This window comes from Colias philodice, chromosome 20, assembly GCF_061535455.1.
Source record: "Colias philodice isolate Cphi_HAF_F1 chromosome 20, ilColPhil1 Martin Lab GWU primary, whole genome shotgun sequence".
Taxonomy (NCBI): Eukaryota; Metazoa; Arthropoda; class Insecta; order Lepidoptera; family Pieridae; genus Colias; species Colias philodice.
In genome coordinates this window covers 6,674,727-6,699,524 of record NC_143105.1, presented here as the reverse complement: position 1 = coordinate 6,699,524, position 24,798 = coordinate 6,674,727, and the positions used below count along the sequence as shown (strand labels likewise).

Below are 24,798 nucleotides of genomic sequence, written 5' to 3'. Positions count from 1 at the left end.
TCTGTCGTGAATGGCGCACAGACTGACCTAAAAATAACTGAAAATAATCTGCCATATGTACACCAAAAAACTTCAAAACAGCACGCGAAGCAAAAACCTAATGCGACCGATAAACATCTCAAAAACGGAGTGCTTATGAAAAACTTCGCGGAGTTCCACATTTGACGCAGTTACAATTTTAAAACAGTTTTTCAACGTACTGGCTGCGTCCTCATCTGCTTAAAATGGAACGCAGCGAACCATAGGCACGAAAGACGTTGATAAAAAAGCAATGAAAAGGGGTAAAAGAGCTCTTCCCTCGAATTTCAAATTCGAAGGGTTAATATTGGTACAAAAAAATGGAATCTTTTTAAAATTTAAGTTGTACGTGGCCAGGTGTTTTATAATTTGGAACGTCTTACCGGAAATCTGTGGCGCATGTGTCTGTGCAACCCGTTCGTAGCGGAAACAGCGCATCCCTTCTTTCGCGCTCTTATTTCAAAAAGTAACCCCTTGGTAACATTGTTTTATTTCTTTGCATAACCTACTTTTCATTTTATTTGGATACGATTTTCTTCGAATCAAAGTAACTGCAAGATTGTTATTTATACCTACATGGCTACATCACTAATGATTGCCTAGCAATCTGAATAGCTTTAAATATCGTATTATCTGCATAATCCACCACGAAATCTACTTATAATCTTTGACTTCCAAAAGAAAGCTCTTCAATGTGGGAGCCATCGTTCGACCAATTACATTACCTATACTAACCAACTAATAATAAGTATAATGGAAGTAATTGGGAATTCGTAGAACAATAATTGTTAATCAAAACAATTGTTAGTTATTCTTAAAATATATAAATTATAAATCCATGTCATTAACACTATAAACAAAGTACACGATATCTATGATAATCTCCATTGAAGTAAAATCACAGCACAGTACACAAAGAGATTTCTTCACCACCGTGGGAGATAACGTTATCAATGATAGATCGAGTGTCACTGACCCCATTGATCTTACCGACGTTTGAACTTTGATTGACTCTGCTACTGTAAATATTGGAGACAAGAATTATGGAGGGAAATCAAATTTCGGAGTTTTCTTTTGTTGCGTCTTATTTGCATACATTGCAGTATATATTATCTAAGTAAGAGATAGATATTAACTATTATGTTTATATAACCTCAATATGTAACATCTACACTAATATTATAAAGAGGAAAACTTTGTTTGTTTGATTGTAATGAATAGGCTCATAAACTACTGGACCGATTTTAAAAATTCTTTCACCATTCGAAAGCTACATTATCCACGAGTAATATAGGCTATATATCATCATGCTAAGACCAACAGGAGCGTAGTAATGCGAGTGAAACCGCGCGGCGCAGCTAGTAAATAAATAAATAAATTCTAAGTGTGCATGTAAAATAAGAAAGTACCTACTATTGTTAGATATAATTCCATATTTTTGGACAAATATTTTATGGGTATGCAATCAAAATATAGTAGTAAAACGCGCGCAGCTCATCAATACGAGGAATGTTTCTTAATTTTGGATTTCATAAGAAATAATAGATAATAATTAATTAACCTTTTGCTAACGTAGAGTGCTCTACTAAAAGTACCCCTAAATTAAAATTACTGAAGAAAACTATAACCTTAACTTGGGCGAAGGACACAGGTTACTTTTTACCCTGAAAACTAACCTTAATGATAAATTAATAGCTATGCTAATGCATAATGGGCTGAAAGCTGAAAGTTTATATCGCGGTATAAAACCTACTTCGTCGCCACTTAGTATAAAACAAAGTTGCTGTATCTGTCTTATCTACGCAACGGATTTTGAAGCGGTTTTTAATAGATAGAGTGATTCAAGATGGTTTTAGTATTTCAAAAGTTTTATACGAAGCGGGCGAAGCCATGGGCGCAAAGCTAGTTGAATATATGTATATTGTATATATAAATACATAGTAAACTTGACATTAATTACTAAAGGTTTACAAAATGATTCAGTCATCGGAAATTTGTACATGACAGTCGTTACACGATGTTTTCGTTGAAATCCAGGCATAGTTTGGGCAAGTATGCCGGTCAAATTGCATAATCAATGAGGAATCATCGTTCCGCTATATCCGGAATGTTAAAATTCAGAGAGTATGGTAAATCTTGTTTTTCTGTATTATTATTATCTCACGCAATGAACACGTCATTTTGAAAAGATGAATAATAGCACGAGTAACTACCAACTTAAAATACACATCACAATTGAACATTATGTAGGTACTATGTCATCAACATTTTAACCATCATCAAAATTTTAAATAGATATTTTATTGGGTTTGTGTAAAACTCTATATGTACTATAAATAAGTTTTCATAGGTTTCCTCTTAACTTTTCACATGTTCGCTGTTTCTTTGAAATCTCCAATTTCGTTTTATTCCTCTCTAAAAACATACAGTAAAAGCTGTGAAAACAATGTTATAAACGAAATATGATGTTGTTTCTTAAAATACGAATGCACCAATTTAGTCGCCAATGTTCCTAAAAAATCTAATTAATTAAAGAAAAATCACATTTAATTCAAAGCAGATGAGTCGACTGAATCATCTTTAAAGTATAAATACTTAACCCTTGCACGTAAATCATGGCTAAGGGGTCTGAAGCCGGTTAGTAAGGAGTTTTGATTTATACGTATTTTAAAATACAGATGACACGTGGTCTGAAAGCAATTATATTTTATTAAAATAACGCTTAACGCATTACTGAGCTTTTATTGTAGCTTCTTCTAATGTATTTAAAAGTTATTTGTATTGTTATTTATCTGACTATGTACTTATGTAGGTTATGCTTGGATATATGATATGAATCATTCATAATCTGAGTTTTGATTTATACAATTTCTGAATCAGACATCGCATGTACTACATAGGTATTGATTTATTGATTTGTGGCAGCATACATAGCGCATGTATAGGTTAAAGTGTAACGCATGAGAGTAGAAATATCGAGACCTCGGTTCACCTTCTGATAGAGACTAGCAAAATGAAAAGCCCGCATCCTAAAGCTATATTAATGTTTCCCATTTGATAAAATCGAAAAAAATGGTTGAAAATACTGACGAAGTACAATTCAAATCATAAACTAACCTTACAAATCTTCCACTGGAATAGATTTGGCAAATCGAAAAATGGTTTAAAATATTGTAATTTGAAATGACTTACTACCTATACTACCTACTACTATCCAACTATTTCATTTCACATACAGACGAAGTACAGTTCAAATAATAAACAAACCTTAAAAATCTTCCACACAACAGATGTGATGCACTCCAAACCTTTATCAATACATTTCACATACCTACCTGTAGATTCCCAATTCCCATCGGCATATGATCGTCAGTTGTCTTCATATAACAGGTGGTACAATCTGTGCGTTTTCTGAATACGAAAAATAGAAAGAGAGCTAAAGAAAGAGACAGACAATCTATCTTTCCGCTTCCGGCTAACCATCTGCTAGGATCTGTGGGAAATCCTGATTAGATTTAGCTTTTGTTTGGTAAACGTTGATAACGATGTTAAAAATGTTTTTATAGCGATAAAACTGTGGATAAAACGTAATTAATCATGCATGTTTAACTAGATGTTTTAAGTGCTTTAAAGACTGCTATTTTGAGATTAAAGTGTTCATAATTTTCTTTGTTGTTAACAAATGTTGATGAATTACATGAATTAGGAACATTATTAGGAAAGACATTTTTACAACGGCTGGACTTTTTATAAGAGGGAAATAACAGTTTCAGATAACGCGAAAAGCTTATTGTTCGGAATACCGAAACATACAATAGTACGCTATCATCCACTAGACTAATTACTGAGAAAATCAATTTTATATCAGACTAGCTGTGCCCTGCGGTTTTACCCGCGTTGCTCCATCTAACAATGAAATAATTTTTTAAATCGGACCATAAGTTCCTGAGATTAGCGCGTTCAAACGAACAAACCCATCAGCTTTATAATATTAGTATAGAAATAGTATAGATATATTACTTACTATTATATAGATACAAAATAATTACTTAAATGTATGTAGTAAACACAAACCTACTGAATATTTCAACACACTCTTACATAATACAGTATTCTAATGATCCTTCTGTATCTTTGTTTATATTTAGTAACCCCTTCATTTAATCTAAATAGACATTCTTTTTATTCACTTCCGAAGCAACAAATCCTTAACAATATGCCATATGCCGTCAGCTATAAATAGAAACATAAAAACCATTCTTAATGAACATAATTCCCGTATAAAAGGGTTATTTAAAAATAACCGGCGCCGTTCGGAAGTATTCGTTTGGATTGGTGACTGATGAATAAAAGGTATCGGTATTGAAGTTAGATGTTTATTTTATTTATTTAACACTTTATTAGTTGTACAAATAGGAAAAAACAGAGTACAACTAATTTGGCGGCCATATCACTAAATAGTGATCTCTTCTAGATCCAGGCATCCACGGTAAAAGGTAACGAGCAAAAAGATCACTATTGGCGTGTCTATTAATGTCTAGTCTATATACAGCAATATCGGGCTTGATTATTTGTTTGTGCCCACTGTAAATATAATTAGGAAGTTCATGTGGTAGTAGGAAGTTTGAAGTTTCAGCTATTAATTAGGTACTTATAACTTAATTCAGATTTTAATTGATTATTTTTATAATAATATACTAGTCATTCACAGTGTATCGTGCTATATAGTAAATTAATTTATAATGTGAATAGGCACTAACTTAGGTTACTTAGGCTCCATCCTAGACCACGCTTGTCGCTTTCCATCAGGCAAAGCGATGGTCAAATGCTTGCCTAATCCTAACTTAAAAAAATTGTATATTTGTGATAATTATTTCAAAGAATCGTTAAATTATATGAAATAGATAGTTATTAATAATAATTATGATTGGATACTTATATTTTATTTCCTTTTTTATCTAATAAATATCCAAAAACCCAATGCATGAAATTTGTGTTTCATTTTTCAATTAACTACCAATTGTTGTTAAATCGAACCACAATTATAATCTAAAAATATCACAAACAATCCATGCCAGGTACTTGATCAAATTAACTCCAGAACAACCTCAGATCAAACAGTCAATTACACCGAGTCCATTTATAATCGTTTGTAAATGTACATTTTAATTGAATTAATCACACCTCAAGGAATACAATTATGTTGTATTCATCTGAACGATGATGTAGTAATTTGTTAACTGTTATTGTACCTAATCGTAGAGGTTTTTTACAAGACTGTGATATTTAAATAGCTGTATATTTGCTAAAGTATAATGCTGATTGTGTAATATTTATCATATAAAAGTAGCTAAATATTGTTGCTTTGTACATTTTTAGAGATAAAAGAATTGGTAGACTCTATATAAGTACTTAGAGGCTCTCTATATCCAAGCAATTGTTATGTAACTGTTTTTTAACTGTTAGTTTTAAAAGTACTGGTACAATATAAAGTAAGTCTCTAATAAATAATAATAAATACAAAATATAAACTTATGGTTCAGGGTGGTTCAGGACTAAAAAGCTCTATCTGTCTTCTTGACATCGTAGCAAAACTTTTAAATCAATTCATCATATTATGACATATAATGCTTATTGGTAAAATATCTAATATAATGTAAATTACACATTAAAATTAACGTAAACGTAAGGTACCTAAACGAGCCGAAAACCTCAATCAAAACAATAATCGAAATTGACATGTTGTGTTTGTACGTGAAGTTTAAATTAATCATATGCAATCATTTAATCTGTCATTACAGTTCAAAGAGCTTTGTTCAATAATCAAATCCGAATCCCGTTGTATTTGCACAATATTATACACATTTGTTGTATGTGTATTGTAGGGCCACGAGCAGTGGCTTAGTGGTGAGGACCTCGGACTTTAAATCTATCGGGGGTTCGAGACCAGGCGAGCGTACAGGAAACAAACTGGTTTTTCAATTTATCTGCGCATATTTATAACATCACTGCTCCATTGGTCAAGGAAAACTTCGTGAGGAATCCGACATGTCGAAGAACCAAAAAATTCGACGACATGTGTCATACGCCAACACGCAATTGGCCAGCGTGGTGGATGGTGGTACGGCCTGATCCCTTACGGGAGGCTCGTGTCCCAGCAGTGGGAACATAGTGGGCTGATGATGATGATGATACACATTTGGCAAATAGATTACATTCGTTTAACATAATTCAAGGAAGCAATCAATAGAGTGAAAAACTAAATGATATTAGCACAAAATTAGTTCCTGGTTTAGTTTTTGTTTAAATGAACAGTTAAGTAATAGGCCACTTGTATGTTAGTTTGACGGATGACATAATACATGGTATCACAGTATTAAAGTAGTCGATTTATGTTCTGTTATATATTAATATGGATAATAATGAGATATTTAATCTGTGGCACTTGATAGTATGTAGTATGTACTCTAGATAAAAACCATTAAAATTTCACAGTCGAAATGATTATACGTCATAGATATTAATTATTAATGTTACATAAAGGAAAGTTTTGATTGATTCTTTGTTATTTAGTTCAAAAACGACTGAACCGATTTCAAAGATACTTTCACGAGCAAAAAGCTACATTCGTCCTGAACAACATGAGCAATATTTAATTTTCTTTTTATCCCCGGTCGCCTAAATAATATATAAAATGTCCCGGCATTGTCCAATTTCTCATATTCTATAGTCTATTCATCTCATATGAACTAGATTATCTATCGATTCGCAGTTACCTGCGAGGCGGAGCGGAAATCCTTCCTCCCATAGGATATACTCGAATTACATCACAAAACGGTTTGAGTTACACATCCTTCGAGAATCAGGTAAAATAGCGAATCGTGTTCTCGTTTGTACTATTTTGTGAAGTACAATGTGTATAGAAAGTCTTGGAATGATAATTATTGCTTCAATTACAACAGTTTGAAAAAATATTGCACGTAATTCGTAGTTATGTTATAGATATTACCAGAGTTTTAATAAGTCAAATACCTTGGACAATAGACTAGTTAAGAGTAATTTCGTTTGATAAATTAAAAAAAAACAGCATAAATCTTGGCATAAATAGAGCCAGTATTATTTGTTACAAGAGATAAGGAGAGGAGGATTCACCTGTAACTTTTTGTAAGTAATGTGTATATCTTATGTTATAAAAAATATTTAACATAAAATAATAACAATTAATTCGCAATTCGTATGTACATAAAGTACCTATACCCTAGAGTAGCGTTAAAATTATTAATGTTAATTGTCAATTTTTTATTAACATTGTCATATTAAAATAATAAATGATTTCAAGTAATTAAATATTCGGATGACGTAGTTAGCAAGGGCTTTTATACCTTCAATATTATTTCATAATCACATGATTAATACAATGGGGAATAACGAGTCAAATATTTCATATTGACATGAATTATAACTCTCTATATAAATTTAATTTAAATACATATATATTTTTCAATCCGGCCTTTCAACCCGGATCTAGTAGAACCTATGTTTGAAGTCGAGCATGAAAAACTGTTGTTCCTAAGCCTCATAGCTTCTGTCATTTTCTTTGGACTTTGAGATCGATGGAATAGCACATTTGTTTGCATTATCGTACAAACATATCCTGTGCAATTGTGAAGTGTAAGTCGAGATTTTTCGTAGCCGAAATTCATACAGAAGAACAACTAATAATGTCCCATATTATTTAAATAGACACATACAAATCTGATCCTGAAACTATAACCCAAACACTCAATTATTACCACAGTAAACGTAGCCGGTTGTAGACTATTTTGAAAATTAATCTAAACAAATTGATTCGAAACAAAAAACAATTGAAATCACGAAACATCATTGTTCCACCTTAAGTCAATTACACCTATTTTTCACGGTCAGTTGGAAGGGTCAGTGCACAGTAATTGTAATTAGATCTCCAATGAAAGCCCTCGAAATGTAACAGAATCACACTCAAACTACAATTGTTTGAACCAACAGACAATGCGTTTCGCTTGCATTCGTTACTATAGAGATGCATAGATTATTATACAGATTTGACACATTTTTTTATTTAATACTAGCTGTGCTGAGCTTATAGGACCCGTGGACGAAAGCAAGTGTTTGTATAACTTTTGTGTTATTCTGGTAGGTATGTAATCTATATTACTGCCAAGTAGGTACTATCAAAATCCGTACAGTGGTTTACACTTGAAAGTGTAACATGCATACATTTCGTACATCAACTTTCACAGTTATCATAATTATTAATAGGAAGTAGGATTAAGTATATTTGTTTTTTCTTTCAACTTGTGTGAGCAATATTTTTGAATATTATTTATGCTACATGCTGTTAATAAAAAAAATATTGAGCTATATATCATTGTAATATATTCGGTTGTAGTCACTAGAAAACAGAAATGTCATTATGATTTGAATATTCAAATGCAAATTAAATACGTTAATTAATTTAGCATATTTTTGCATTCACCACTATTTCACACCGTGTGACTGAATATAGAAAATTCTGAATTTATGAGATAATTCCATATTTATATTGATATTTTATTCAATAAAGAAATAATTATTAAATTCAATGCAAAGAAAAGAAAAAAATGTTATTATTTTTTTTCTTGATGACAAGAAGATACAACTATTTGCTGAATGTTATTAAAAAAAACATTAACTTTTATTATAGCAATAATAATGCTACGTCTATTCCATGTTTAATCTTTGATAGATCTTTTTACAGAGGTGCTAATCAATCAATTTTGGATGCACACAAGTGAATATTATCAGAGCTATGCGGAAGATGAAATTTCCTTTGTTAATCACATTAAGTCGTAATTTGATTGGTATAATCAATTTCTCGATTAATGACTCATAAATTATACAAAAATTATGATAATTTAAATATATTTTGTATCTATTAGACGTGATTTAAGAGAAATATATTCATTTGTCATAACATCAGATTTTAATGTGGTTCGAGATATGAATTATATTATTATAATTAGTTATTTTTGTATATATTATTAGACTTATATAGTTTAATTATTGATACATATGATTTATGATAACATAAATTTTGGATATAAGGATAATATGTTATTCTCAAAGTCATAGAAAGAAATAGTTTTTGAATGTTGCACACGATTTGCCTCATAGAGGTAAAAAATTAAATCACAATTCATTATATCATCGTATTGACCTTGTTTATACTTTAATAAAAAAATAAATTGTATTTAACTTAACAATATATAAACGGGACATCAAACTATCAAATATCAACAATACATTCAAACAGCAAACTATTTGTCCAAAGTAATATTCTTGAACTGCAGAACATCTCGGTAATATAAAATTCTCGTGCCATACTATGCCGTCTTAGTTGCTATACTCGTTTACGACTCTACTTAAATTTTTATGAAAATTTGTATGCATATTCGTAGGTTTTTGAATGGATTGTGACCTATTTACCCTTAAATGAGAAGACAGAACAACATTTCTGGGTCACCTAGTTTTTGTCAGTAAATAAACAATAAAATTAATTGCTACTTTTAGGGTTCTGTATCTCACAAGCGAAAAAAGCGGAACCCTTGTAGGATCACTTTGTTTATAGAAAAAAGTTCGATCATATTCAACAGTTCAAACTCAAATCAATACACTTCGAAACAGCAATTTCCCATATATTTTCCAGTAATTAAGGTTCCAAGTACGTAATCCAACATTCACCTGCCATCCTGACATAACCCCGGAGAAAGTGGATATGATAATTGGACAAGCGATGTGCGACTGGACTGGCTGCGATGAGCAACGGATAGTTAGATTTGTGTGGACATACCGTTTTCATCACTTGACCAAGCTTATTGCTTTTATAAGCTTTCCGCCTGCGCTTTCTCCCGCTTCGTCTAAAAAAATAATAATAAATCAAAATCTGTTGTGAGGTGTTACAGACACACGGACGGCGGGAAATAACTTTGTTTTATATGTAGTGATTATTTTTCAGATTGAATTTCGAATTTTCATAGCCTCCAGTATTTTCTAAGGTTAACGCTTTCAATCCAACAAACTATAGAGAAGCTAGTAATAGTAGCTTAAATAATAAATTTAAAACACTAAACATAATCATACTGAACGGCAGAATTTTTTGCGCTGCTTTGAGTTTGGTAAACGGGTTTAGTTTATTTTTATTTTGTGGTATATAGTTACATACATTTTATTATAAGTCATCGCTTTTTATTTAACATCGATATTTTTTCGATGAAGCGAAAACTAATCAGACAAAATTTTTTACGTATCTAATTGAATAAATTCAATTAAAAACAAATGTCGTATCCACACAAATCGTACGTAGTCTTCCTCAATTGTTCCTCTACCGTGTTATCAATCATCTATTTTTACTATTCCGAGGCCTGAGGCATTTTATGCAACTCGCATATACATATTATTTTATTGGATTTTCAGTTTACTTTTACATTTTATGTAAATTACTTGCGAAAGCAGAGACTAAATACGTGCAAGATTTTGTGTATGTGTGAGTGTGGTATTTTGTGTTTGTGTGTGTGTGTAAGAGCCAGCTTTATGGATGAGCAAAATAGATGTCCGATTTACCCAATATGCACCCAAAATTTCATGAGAAACGGCTTAACCGTTTTGGATGAGTTTAACTTCAAACATATGAGAATATTGAATATTGAATATTGTGATATGAGAATTTTATTTATTAGATAAGTTCTACTTATTCATCAAGTCCATCATATACTATTTTGTATCTGTTAGTCTATTTCTCAAAAGCCAATGTAGATCTCGACGACAGTCAATCATTTAAATGTGTTTATAACCTTATTAACTACCTATTTAATAAATAATAAATAACAAATTATTTTATATCGTCATAAAAATGTAAAAATAAACTCACAAAGCGGCTTGCAGTTTCTAAAGAGCCATCAACCTATCATCAGGTATAATGAGTCAAATTCGTTTAACTTTACCGATTTTATGGACATCACTATTAATTCGATCTTTGAGAAGTTCAAAAAACCGATGAAGTAACGGTTGGTACCGGAAACAGTTGAAACGTGGCTAATCCTCGAATAATATATTGCTTTTATATTATACTATTTTATACGCAACATTGATTCATATAAAAACTAGTCCGACTAAGAAATGCAACTAATGAGGTAGATGGTCGTTATAAGTCATGAGATAAAGCGATTTCATTGTATCGGAGGCACAAGAGTCTTTATTGTGAAAATTAAAAAACAAAACAAGGCACGAAGGTATAGTTTATAGGAACACAAGAAAACGTATGCCTGTTTTGATAAATACAAATGATTTTTAAATAATAAAAAATTGAACATATTTTTTTCCAAACCTTGGTATGTTATAATCAGCCAAGCTTGAACGCTCAATAACAATATGTCGACTTAAATAATTAGGTACAACTTCAAGCTTCAAGCTGAGCCGGTGTATTCACTTGTAGTAGCGCGATTTTATAAAGCTCTATCACCACTATCAACACACTATTTCTTTAAATTTTCCCGCTCTAAGCTCCTACCTCGTTCCTCTAAACCCTAGGGCAAGTGTGAATTTGAATACGCATACATTGTTGGCCACGCGTGTCGACAGGAAGCTATCCCTATGTCGGAGCCGCGGTCAAGGTTCTTGGGTTTTATGCCTTTATGACGTCAAATTCGTGGTAAACAACCGAGCTGTAAATCAGCTTAATAGGTTACCCTGAAAGTTTATGTATGTATGTATGTATGGAGCAGTTGGATTACAGATAAATAAATAAGTAGTTCACCCATTATTTGTGAATGAAAGTGGAATCGTAAAAGCTTAACTTTATTTTATCGAAATATCCCCATTACTTTTATTTTTCAAACGGTAATTTTCAATGATAAATAATATCGCCTAGCTCTATACGGAGTTCATTTCAAGTTGAACAACAACAATATTCAACATTCGCAAATAGACATACATAATTATTTTAATAAATCGATAGAGTTCATTTAATATCACTACATAGTATAAAACAAAGTCGCTCTCTCTGTCCCTATATGTCCCTTTGTATGCTTAAATCTTTAAAACTACAGAACGGATTTTGATGTGTTTTTTTTTAATAGATAGAGTGATTGAATAGGAAGGTTTTAATATATAATTTACTAACCGCTCCGCACCCCCGTGGCTCCTCTCCTGTTAGTCGTAGCGTGATGGTATATAGCCTATAGCCTTCCTCGATAAATGAGCTATCTAACACCGAAAGAATTTTTCAAATCGGACCAGTAGTTCCCGAGATTAGCGCGTTCAAACAAACAAACAAACAAACAAACTCTTCAGCTTTATAATATTAGTATAGATTAGGTTTGAGACAAAGCGGGCGAAGCCGCGGGCGGTAAGCTAGTTATGACATAAATTATTTTTTTTAATCAGCGAGAAATTACCGCATAAAGTCTATTCTAGTCTATTAATAAATGCATATACGAATATATTGAATGTACGTATGTTTACAGTCTAAGGTGCGATAGGGCGATACATAAAGAAAGCCGTAAAAAATGCGGAATCCCGCTTGACCGGTTTTTATTTCATCAATAATACTTAATAAAACATAATTTATACGTGAATGTGTAATATCTATTTACCGCGCTCGATAAAGACGACTGTGATTTCATTTTTGCTTACGTTTACCTAATATAGTGCCACAAACTTATCTGACCCGGTGACAGTGTCACTGATGTCGCTTTCTTTTTATTTAAACAAAATATTTCGTATGAAAAGTCTGTGAAAATGTGACATTTCAAAATGGCGGCACGTAGTTCCAGTTTTTGCCACCGGGTCAGATAAGTTTGTGGCACTGTACATATATTAAACCTGGCATAGATATTGAATCATAAATATTAAGTACGTAGCGAATATCTTCTTGTACAGATAATACAATTAACTTTTTTTATTATTACGTATATTTTAAACTAAATAATTTTAATATGGCAATTTATAAAAAGTCACAAAACGTCAAAAATTGGCGGGAGCTTGCAACATGACTTTTTTGCAACAATGTCATGTTTATGAAAACAATAAACAGTCCTTTTTTGTAGTAGTTGATAATGCAAACAGTAAATCATCTTATTTTTCATTATATTTTGTTGATTTAGCCTCAATTAACACATTGACCTTTTAAATGCAGCTCTTACATTATTATCTTTTAAACGAATTTTATATATTCCAAAAATATACCCACTTAAAATAATTCGTTAATTGTTTTCATAAATAAACTGCATGTTATATATCTGTTTAATTATTATCACTACATAGTATAAAACAAAGTCTCTTTTTCTGTCCCTATGTCCCTTTGTATGCTTAAATCTTTAAAACTAGCAAACGGATTTTGATGCGGTTTTTTTTATAGATACAGTGATTCAAGAGGACGGTTTTAGTGTATAATTTATTAGGTTTTAGACAAAGCGGGCGAAGCCGCGTGTGGTAAGCGAGTACATTATAAGTTACATAATGTTGATCAAACGTTGCATTAAAAATTAGGTTACAGAATGCAGGTGAATAAAATAAACTAAAAACATAAGCATTCGAATCGAAAGCACCAACATTACGTATTCTCGGACAGTTCTGTCTAATTATTGAATAGCAGGTGTTAGGAGGTGAAATTTATACCTTCATTAATAATTTTACGGGTTTTAAATTCTGGATGTAACGGTGAATAATTAGATAAGGTCAGGTGGGGTAAGAGGAACATATTTCATTTTCAGTAAAATATTTTGACTGCTAGGAACAACATTTATAGCTTTTTAAGATGTTTGAAACACACAGAACTTATCTTTATGTATTAGCTTCCCGTAGGCTAAATGTCATTACTCTATTATCAGTTCTTACGAAGATATTGACATTAATGTCAAGATTGAGTAATCGTTCCTCTTCCCCCTTACAAGGGGTAAGAGGGACAGTCATTGTATTTCCTAAGATTGGAGTTTGAATTAAAATATTCGTTGCTAAATGTTCGTTAATTTGTAGATAGAATGTCTTTGGTCAATATTAGATCTTAATGTCGATGAAATAAGGTATAATTTGGAATAAAAAACAAGAATACATCAATTCGGGGTAAGAGGGACATACAGGTTCGATCAGGGGTGGCAAACTAAAAAGAAGTCGACTAGTTATAATTCTATTTTTATTTAATCATACATAGTAATGGTAAACAGTCTGTCCCTAACTAGTTTTCCTAGTTAGTTACTCTTTAAAAATAACAATGGCACTATGTGATGAGATCAATATTGCGAATCAGTATTTTAATTCATCTATTAAGAACCTTCTCCTTTTTAAGAAGTCAGTTAAAAATATAAATGATCTTCTTGATCCAAAAGAAATTCTTTGGAATTTCTGGAATTTTGAGACAGGCGAACTTAGCGAAACTTGGCGAATAGTGGTGCTTGCATCACTGTGTTCCGGTTTGGTGGTGAGATGAGGCCCTGAAGTAATTTCTGGCACAGGAGGCATAATCCTGTAGGCCAGCAACGCACTTGTGACTCCTCTGGAGTTGCGAATGTCCATGGGCGGCGGAAATCGCTTAACATCAGGTGATCCGTATGCTCGTTTGCCCGCCTATTAAATAAAAAAAAAATATAAAAAAAACACATGAGCGAGAAATTTTTAGTTATAATTTAAAATTGTAATAGGTACAGAACAGTCAGTCACTTCTTTTCATTTTATCCACATATAATTATAAATTAATCAAAATGTTGGTCACCCCTCACACGGGGGAAGAGAAACATATGTTCCTCTTTCACCGTCAATAGTGAGCCTCTTACCCCAGCTATTGTTTTTGAAGTCTAGGATTTTCAAGCGAAAGAAACTCACAATATTTAGTTGTTTCTTAACTAAAATGATTAATAAAAGAAATACTTACAGTTTTCTCCGTGTATCAGGATATTTAAAATATTTCTAGCACACTTTTATCACTAAAATATGGGTTCGCAAAAAAACGAGCCAACTTGGTGTTAGCCGAATTCGCAACTGTCAAATTTGTTTACATTTTTTGTGATGTCTGTGCTACGTAGCGACATCTACTCAAAACCGCTCAAACTAATTCGCCTTCACTTTTTTATCGACGGAAAGTACATAGTCATAAACGCTTCGGTTTACTAGTTATGGTCTCTAGGCCCTCTTCCCCCAGTGACCCTCTTACCCCACCTGACCTTATTATGTTTGTTTTTAATTACAACGTGCATCTGTCAATCTTCTTATATATAAAAATGAATCGCAAAATGTGTTGGTAAGCGCATAACTCGAGAACGGCTGAACCGATTTCGATAATTCTTTTTTTATTATATTCCTTGAAGTACGAGGATGGTTTTTATGTAGAGAAAACGTAAATATGTACCACGGGCGAAGCCGGGGCGGACCGCTAGTATATTATGAAGTAGGTCGTTAACAAAGTTTCAGAGTCTAGAAATTGCGTTTGGTCATTGGGTCAATATAACGTTTTATTGCAGTTGAACAAGCTATCTGTATTTCAGAATTCGTAAACATTTGTTTAGCCGTTTTGTGTCTTTGTATAACAAACATGCAAATGACTAAAATAGTGGTAAAAACTTCACTCGGTAGAAGTGCACAGAGATATTAAATTGATAACAATTGCGTTGCATTCAATTTTAAAACTATTATATAATGATCCAATTAGGTATGCATTTCTTCTGTAACAAATGTATTAATCTTGTGCAAAGTCAGATAAAAAGTGAGTTTGTTTGCCCATTACCGTTTGCGTTCACCGTCCGTGACCGAAGGGTTGCGCCCTTGCTAGATCTTCGAACAATTTCACAAGAAAATAGTCTCTATATCTTAACAATAACTTCCATTGCGAACTATTTTTGTGTGCGCCTAGACAGGACCACTTACGACTTCCCGGTTTTGACGTTCCAATCTAGATATGTGACTAGGTTAACCAAGATTGAACTGTATTAAAAGGGAGTAAGGTATGTTTTCGTATGTGTGAATGTTTATATCTTAGGTTCTGCTTGGTGGATCACAGTATCATCCAAGGGTTGGCTGACCGCAGTTTATTGTTCAAATTTTTATTGTCTCCTGGGGTTATATAATATGAGAGGAAGTAACGTGTCGTTGGTTTTTGAGACGTTATTTTTTAGTTAAATTAGATACTGAATAGTGTCGTATTACTGTTACCTAATTCCTATTGCGTGATATCTAAATAACACGTGATATTTAAAAGTAGTGCAAGTGTGGATTTCTTTTTGATTCGGATTGAATTTTAGAAATAATAAAATAGTTTGATATTATGTTGTAATTTACTCAAATTTTACTTGCATTATTACTTATGTGAGTAATGTTGTTTGGAAAGCTGTACGGAAAATTCGAATATATAGAGAGATATGATACTATCCAAAATAAATAAATGACACAATTTTTTATTTATAAAATTATTTATACCTATACCCACAGCATAACAGTATAACATGTGTGCTCATTTCCATGCTGATAATCTGTGTAATCCATAATTTCTCTCTAGAACAGTATAATAAAAACTATCTACAGAAACTATTCATATATTTTCTTTTATATATAAAAATTAAATGTAATTTTGTTCTTTTCAGAGCAGGTGTGTCAGTGCAGTGGTTAAAGGCTGATTTCAATCAAAAAGTTGAGGGTTCGAGGCGAAAGCAGCGTGCTGAATATAAATTGAATTTGCAATTTTCTGCTCATTACCCATATCACCACTGCTCCAATCGGTGAAGGCAAATATCCAGAAGAAACGAAATATCCAAGACCGGAATTTTGACTTCCACTTATTATATTTATTTTGCAGTCTAAAAATGTTTTATTTCTATCCATTCTCTACGTTGATATACCGACTCAATTTTACGTAAATTCGTGGTATCAAAACAATTTACGTTGGCACAAATTATATCGATTTACAATGTTACTTATTATCCAATTAAACAGTTAATTTAATGAATTCGTGAATGCATCTCTTAATGTTAGGTCGACCTAGATCCAAAGCTCATTGCTCTAACGGTGGTATTAATGCCCTCTAATTGATCCAACTTCAAAGATTTCTTTAAATATACACTATACAGGGTGACTAGTTATAGGTATTATAGTTTTAAAGGGGTCAAAGCTTATTTGGAGTAAAAAAAGTAAACCAGTCGAGACTTATTAGTTACAAAAAATTTGACATTTTACCTTTTTTGAAATTTTACCAAATTCTTAGGGAAAACTTTTAAATAATAAAAAACGTTACTCCAAATGAGCTATACTGTCACCCCTATAAAACTATTACCTATAACAAGTCACCCTGTATGTGTATATGCGCCGAAATCGTGATGAAAGGAAAAAAATTAATGCACTTTAAATATAACTAATAAGTCATGATAGTTGATTGATTGTGGCGTGCGAATGTTTCGTGAGCAAAGTATGTATATAGAAATTAGTTTATTTTGTGTTTTATTTATTTTATCTACTTATCGTTATACACATTTACAGACAGTTCAAGGCTACATGTCATGTTTCAGATGTTATGATTTTAGTGGTGCATGTAGTAATTATTAAAGGTCGATTGTTATGGAATTTGATCATTTAATGAATGAAGTAAACATAATTAAAACATGTAAACTTATTGTGTAACATAATAATGAAGTCGATTAATAAATAGAGAAAGAGAAGGCAAGGAAAAAAGATCTAAAATCGTTACACTGCCTGAGTTTTACGTAAAAGACCACCAACGTTCATTATAATCTTTAAATCAATTATAGATATAAAACGATAAGTAAAATTATGATATAACGTTTATGTAAGATGCGGTAATGTAACTGGTATTCTGTTGAAGATGGGTATGCAATTGTGCAATGAACGTATTCAAATTTCTAGACGGATAAACTTTCAACCGTTTTATGTAGATCTATGTAGAGTCTGTCTTCTTACGCTTCATGTACTGAAATGTCGAATATACAGTATTATTATATTTTACCTTGACCGTTAAAAAGTACCCAGAAAAACTTATATTATACAAACATGCATTTTTTCTTCACTTATGTAATTTTCAAGGAGATAATAGAAATTAGAAAAGAATAGTAAATAGATCCGCAATTTTAAATATGTATCTGTATAAACATACTAATATTTCGAACATGTGTTCATTCTAGAAAATGCATATTTTAAACGTGATAAAATTATAAATCGCCTCTATGTATACCATCTTTATAAGATAATATTATAATGTATTAATAAAATTATAATTCAAGCAAGTAATACTCAAATGTAACTGTTGCTATCGACCCTATTTGAGGTAACTCGAACCTCCTCAATAGAGAGGAAACGAGTATATTATATTCGATTGTAACCTTTTGAAGATGTGTTGCACAGTGGGCTATGTTCTTGTGTATTTGGCCATACATCTATGTTTTAAAGTATTTCTTTTATAGACAAGAATTACCTTGATAATAGATATAGTTAGAGATATGAGCATGCGAATAAATGTATGATTTACTTAATATCTTTATTGGAATTTGGAATCAAATATTGCAATGCAATAATTGTGAAATCATATCGATACCTAATGCTTATTCTAATTCCTGTCAAAATTTATTTGAGCCAGGCATTAAAAACACATACATATAACAGTTTATTAACCAGTTAATTCTATGCCTATATGCCTGAGTATTCATAAAACTAGACATTTCTCTCTTAAGCAATGATATAAAGAACTATGTAAGTAGAACAGAGGCATATAGACTCTTCCAGTTCTTCCGATCACACCCAAACGTCAAACATCAAATACATCCCCACATAATATGTCCATTCACCACACCCCAAACACACTGTGCGGCGCATGCGCGCACTCTCCGGAACGGCGCACACGTCACGCTCGCTACAGCGTCGCGTGCGCAGCCTGACCCGCGGACAGACGATGAGCTATATATACGTGTATATAGCTTACTAGAGATACATTTTGTATGGGTTATTTTTAGTTCATGAAAAAGGATACTTACTTTTATGTCCTAAGACATAGAATTACTGGATTAGGGATTGTTTTTTGAGAAAAAGTAACCTATGTTAGACCCTGGGTCTTCAACTACCAATATTCATTTTTAATTTAAGACCAATTGCCGTATTATTATATCAGAAACGATTGAAACAAACGAAAAATAACCTTTTTAAGTAATTTAGTACGAGTACCTTATAAAACTATGCTGATTCATGATTGTAGAGTAGTTATGGCTCTACTTTTTTTAAATTCTATCTAAAGGAATTAAACACTGGTAAAATCAATCACAACAATCAGATATTCTCGAACTAAATTGCCAATTTACAGCAAAAGAGAATCAAACACATATAAAGCTTCTATATATAAATATAATTTGCATAAAGCATGGCTTTGTATCGCACAAGCTCTGACTATAACTCACGCCGACCTGAACACATAACTGTCTTTAATTGCTTTTGGGGACGATGTACAAGCGAAGCAAGGTTAATATCTAGTATGATATGCTCCATTTAGTATATGAATGTAACCGCACTTCTTAATGGTAATTGATTAATAACCAGTCGTATTCAATACGTCTTCAGTGAAAATTAAAATTTTTATTTGAAAGGTCGGTCTGGGTGTATATTATATTTTTATGTCCAGTGAACGAATAAGGGATAAAAATTAAACATAAAATAAGTGATAGGTTAATAAATCTACTGAAATCTACGAAGTTTATAGATCAAGAGCCCACGACGGCCAGACTTTCCTTTCTTTCGGAAAGTTGAAAGTTTCTCTGTATATGTCTCCGATACAGATAAGAACGACCAGCGACTATCAAGTTTGGGTTGTGGTTACTTTGGCAGGAAACAGGTAGTGAAAGTGTATAAAATAGTACCTAACTTTCATTATAGTTTAAAAGCTAAATTTTATATATGTTACTTGGGGACCTATAAAAAGACATTACCTTAAGAGCCAGACAGTTTTCATGGTTCTTACATCTAGCCAGACACATTTAAAAAATAACTAACATATCATCAAATTCACATAACTACCTAAAAGCGTAACAAATATGAAATAACCCACTAAAACATTAGTTAACTATAATTATTAAAAAAATAAAAGTATAATATATAAGTAATAAAGTTATTACTTATCTTTTACGGGGGTTTATGTTGATGAAATTTCACGTATCTCGATGACACAATAAAAAAGTCATCGGGATACGTGAAATTCCATCAACATAAGTCTAAGTAAAAGATAAGTAATAACTTTATTACTTATATATTATACTTTTATTTTTTTAATAATTATAGTTAACTAATGTTTTTAGTGGGTTATTTCATATTTGTTACGCTTTTAGGTAGTTATGTGAATTTGATGATATGTTAGTTATTTTTTAAATGTGTCTGGCTAGATGTAAGAACCATGAAAACTGTCTGGCTCTTAAGATAATGTCTTTTTATAGGTCCCCAAGTAACATATATAAAATTTAGCTTTTAAACTATAATGAAAGTTAGGTACTATTTTATACACCTTCACTACCTGTTTCCTGCCAAAGTAACCACAACCCAAACTTGATAGTCGCTGGTCGTTCTTATCTGTATAGGAGACATATACAGAGAAACTTTCAACTTTCCGAAAGAAAGGAAAGTCTGGCCGTCGTGGGCTCTTATATTATTAGTGGGCAGAACAAATACCTATTCTTAACATTATGTTTCAGAGAAAAAACAATTGTTTTTAAACTTTTTAATAATAAAGATCGATGCATTAAAAATCACTGATACGTGCAAATAATAATAATTACAACCAGCTGGACCCAATAAAAATAGTTCAAGAATATCAACCTTATTCCATTGTAATACGGGTCATAATACGTAAGAGGGAACCACCCTATTGCAATTATTGGAGTTACATTTAGGGGTCAAAAGTAACCGGTTGCTTATGCATTATGGCTGAAGCGTGTCCAGTTTTTGTAGCACCCTATGTTGACCTGTATTTTATTATTTCACTAGCCTTACGCCCGCGGTTTCGCTCGTGTGCACTGAAGAAAAAAATGCACCACTCATTTTTTTCGTCTATAAAGTATAGTAAATTTTTACAAGCATTTTCATCTACATTGTAAAGAGATAAATAAGGGACAAGATTTTTTGTTTCATGGTTTGTAATTTATAACTGATTTTAAAAATACCTTCAACAGAAGAAAGCTACTTTGGTCCTGATTGTCATAGCCCGTAGAAGCCAATTATTTTTGTTTCACCCTGGGGCCTGGAACAATCTAGAATGAACGGCTGCATATAAATCGTAAAATATTTTTGTAAATAGTCTTATAGTCTAGTCTAGCTTTTATACTAGTGGTCCGACCCGGCTTCGCCCGTGGTACATATTTAGTATCCTATGTCCTTCTCCTGGCTCTAAACTACCTCCCTGCCAATTTTCAGCTAAATCGGTTCAGCCGTTCTTGAGTTATAAGTGGATTAACTAAGACGACTTTCTTTTATATATGTATATAGATATGTGAGTAAGTAAATAGTATATAAATGTAAATTTTGTATATTATACTGTGAAATAAAATGATTTACTATTTATTTGCTGTTTTACTCTTTTTTTCTTGATAAAATATCTATAGGTAAGGTAAAAAAGGGAGCTTAGTGTGATTAAAATTGATAATCGCCAACTCAAGCATGAAAAGATATCTTTGACCTCTACCATAACTATTCAAGCATAATATTACAAATGCGAAAGATTGGATGTATGAATGTTTGTTACACAATAATGCCAAACCTAATTAATGGATTTTGATGAAACTTTTCAGTATAACTCAATAAAATATTATACATACATAACACATAAGCTATAGAAATACTAGCCTATGCCCGTGGTTTTGGCCGCGGGCCACGGATACATACATAATATGTGATTTTCTGTTTTTATAGATGGCTGTTAACTATCTACTCTTTCATGTAAGAACAGCCTAACAATCGAATATGGCAAAACAGAAGCCTGGATTAGTTACGGATTAAACTAAAACCAACTAAAATTTGACAAAAAGATACATAGTCCGAATAAATATGTATATTTACCCAGTTACAACGCGAAGCCGCCGTCCAAAATTAGTACAGAGGATATGAGCTTTGACTAAGTAAGGAACAACGCGAAACTAAAGCTAATACACAAGATATCAGATTTTTTATGAAGCTACAACGCAAAGCCGATCTAAAGCTAGTACAGACGATATCAGTTTTGGCTAGACAAGTTCAACAACCGGCGCACTGCACCGTGACATACCGAGTTACCTTACCGCTAACCTGTTGTGAATTGACGAACTGTTTGTTTATTACTGTGGAGGGTTAGGTTTTTTGCTTTTATAGCACGCTTTGGCAAGATTTGTTTGAAGCGTGAGGTGGATCGTAGTAATTGGGCAGGAACAATTAAGTATTTCAAAAGGAAAATAAAATTGATTACCTACATCATCAATAAAGAAAATATAAATGAAAAATATAATTGCCTCAACCGTTTTCATGTGCTTTCTTATTGCAATAAAATATTGAAAATTAAGATTCTGTTATTTTAAAAATTAACTATACTGAAGGCTCTATATTGTTTAAAATCTGTTAAATTTAATGTTTAAAGTAAATTAAACAAAATACACACAGACAAGCATCTAGATACTGCAATTGTAATAATAAATAATGATTTCATTTGGTTCCATTATAATTTGTTTCGGATGTCAATCAGATGTGAAGTGAAACGAAAGCTGAAGGAAATATGAGTAAGAACCGACTTTTTATATTAATTAATTTTGCATTCAGATTGTGTTTACAGTCACCTAATTTTTATGACAATTATTGCATTTTCCTTATTCTTTACTGTTATTTTTCACTTAGCATAAAACAGTCCGTCCTACTAATATTATAAATGCGAAAGTTTGTGAGGATGGATGTATGTGTATGTGTATGTTTGTTACTCTTTCATGAAAATACTACTGAACTGATTACATTGAAATTTAGCACACATATAGAGGGTAACTTGGATTAACACATAGGATAAGTTTTATCCCGGAAATCCCACGGGAACGGGAACTATGCGGGTTTTTCTTTTAAAACGCGGGCAAAGCCGCGGGCAGAAAGCTAGTAACTTATAAAATTGAAAATTCCATCTGAACATGTGCCAAAAGTACTCATAAATGAAAAAGTGGAGTACATAATTCGTATTGTAATGGTAATGTAGGAATTTGAGATTCTTGATATTTATTGGCATTGCTTCATATCCTCGCAAACCGTTTGTTCTCTGACTCACTCATTGTGAAATACTGTCATCATTATGCTCATTACCCCATAAAGAGAAGCGATTTATTTATAAACAATTGAATAAGGACATAAATACAACAAATAAGAATGTTCTGCGAACAATTGCGAATTAATGTGATTTGCGAATTTAGAATACCTAGTTTTTATACAATATTTAGTTGTTTTTATAGCATCATCTAAATTCTTAATGCGTCAATAATTAATTTAAGTACCTATATTTTTGCTACTTTTATTAGGCACCGAATATAATAACAAACTTAATGATCATTTTATATAGTGTAATCTTCACCATTATTTGTTCTCGCAAAAGCCTAGCCTTAACTACAACTGTGACTACAACCTACAGAAGCATTCCATAGTTCAGCACACAATAATGCCAGCAGAGACATTACCTAACAATTTTCTACACAATTTGATACATTTACAGATTGTCAACCACAATACTAGAAAGTAACTGTCGTATTCGAAGCGAGAAGAACTACAAGATTGGTTTACTGTGTGGCTTGAAATTATATCTACTTATATAATAATATGTAATATAGAAGGCTAAAGAGTTAGTTTAGCTACTGCATCTTATAATAATTGGTCAAATACGAATTATAAATTAGAATATTTATTATAAAAAACGAAGGAGATATTTATTATTTCTGGTTCTTCTGTTGATGACCATTAGATATTCATTTAGAAAACTTTGTTTTAGAAACCTAATGGTATACAAACAAACTATAATGATAGATGACATAATACATGTAACGTACGTTATGAAGTTTGATTTGTTTGGTCGTTTACAAGTTTTACTAAGGGCTAGCGCGCAAGAGCAACTTTCGTCTCCGCAACTATTTTGTCTCTCCCATCAACTCTATGGGTTAGTGAAAGTCCGAGACAAAATAGTTGCGGAGACAAAAGTCGCTCGTGCGCGCTACCTTAACTCGATAGAGTTGTCCCAAAGGTCTATAGGATTGTTTATTGAGTTAAGTCAAAAAGAATTAATTGTAGTAGATCTGGTGGCCGGTGGACCGTATACTTTTCTTCCGGTTCTTTCCTTATCCTACTAGTAATATTATAAATGCCAAAGTTTGTTAGGATGGATGTCTATGTGTATGTATGTTTGTTACTCTTTCACGCAAACACTACAGAACCGATTATAATGAAATTTAGCACACATATAGATGGTCACTTGGATTAACACATAGGATAGATTTTATCCCGGAAATCCCACAGGAACGGGAACTATGTGGGTTTTTTTGAAAACGCGGGCGAAGCCACGGGTGGAAAGCTAGTACTATATAACTTCAAAGCGGCAATCCATTTACAGTCTTAATAAATATGGTTTCGGAAAATGTTTTAAAAACGCAGTGGTGGTCGCTTACCAGGTTATCCTTCGAAAAAAATACATGGCCAAGTAATATTGATAAATCTATACTAATATTATAAAGCTGAAGAGTTTGTTTGTTTGTT

The 24,798-nt window shown here is 32.1% G+C and overlaps 1 long non-coding RNA gene across 1 annotated transcript in view; it reads left to right on the top strand.

The window, feature by feature from the left end:
• Positions 1–20,393, top strand: part of LOC149479529 (uncharacterized) — a 187,088-nt gene extending 166,695 nt beyond the window's left edge. Inside the window, exon 2 of the long non-coding RNA XR_016317238.1 lies at positions 19,772–20,393. This is a non-coding gene — a long non-coding RNA (uncharacterized LOC149479529). The remainder of the gene's footprint in view (positions 1–19,771) is intronic.
• The last annotated feature ends 4,405 nt before the right edge of the window (positions 20,394–24,798 follow it).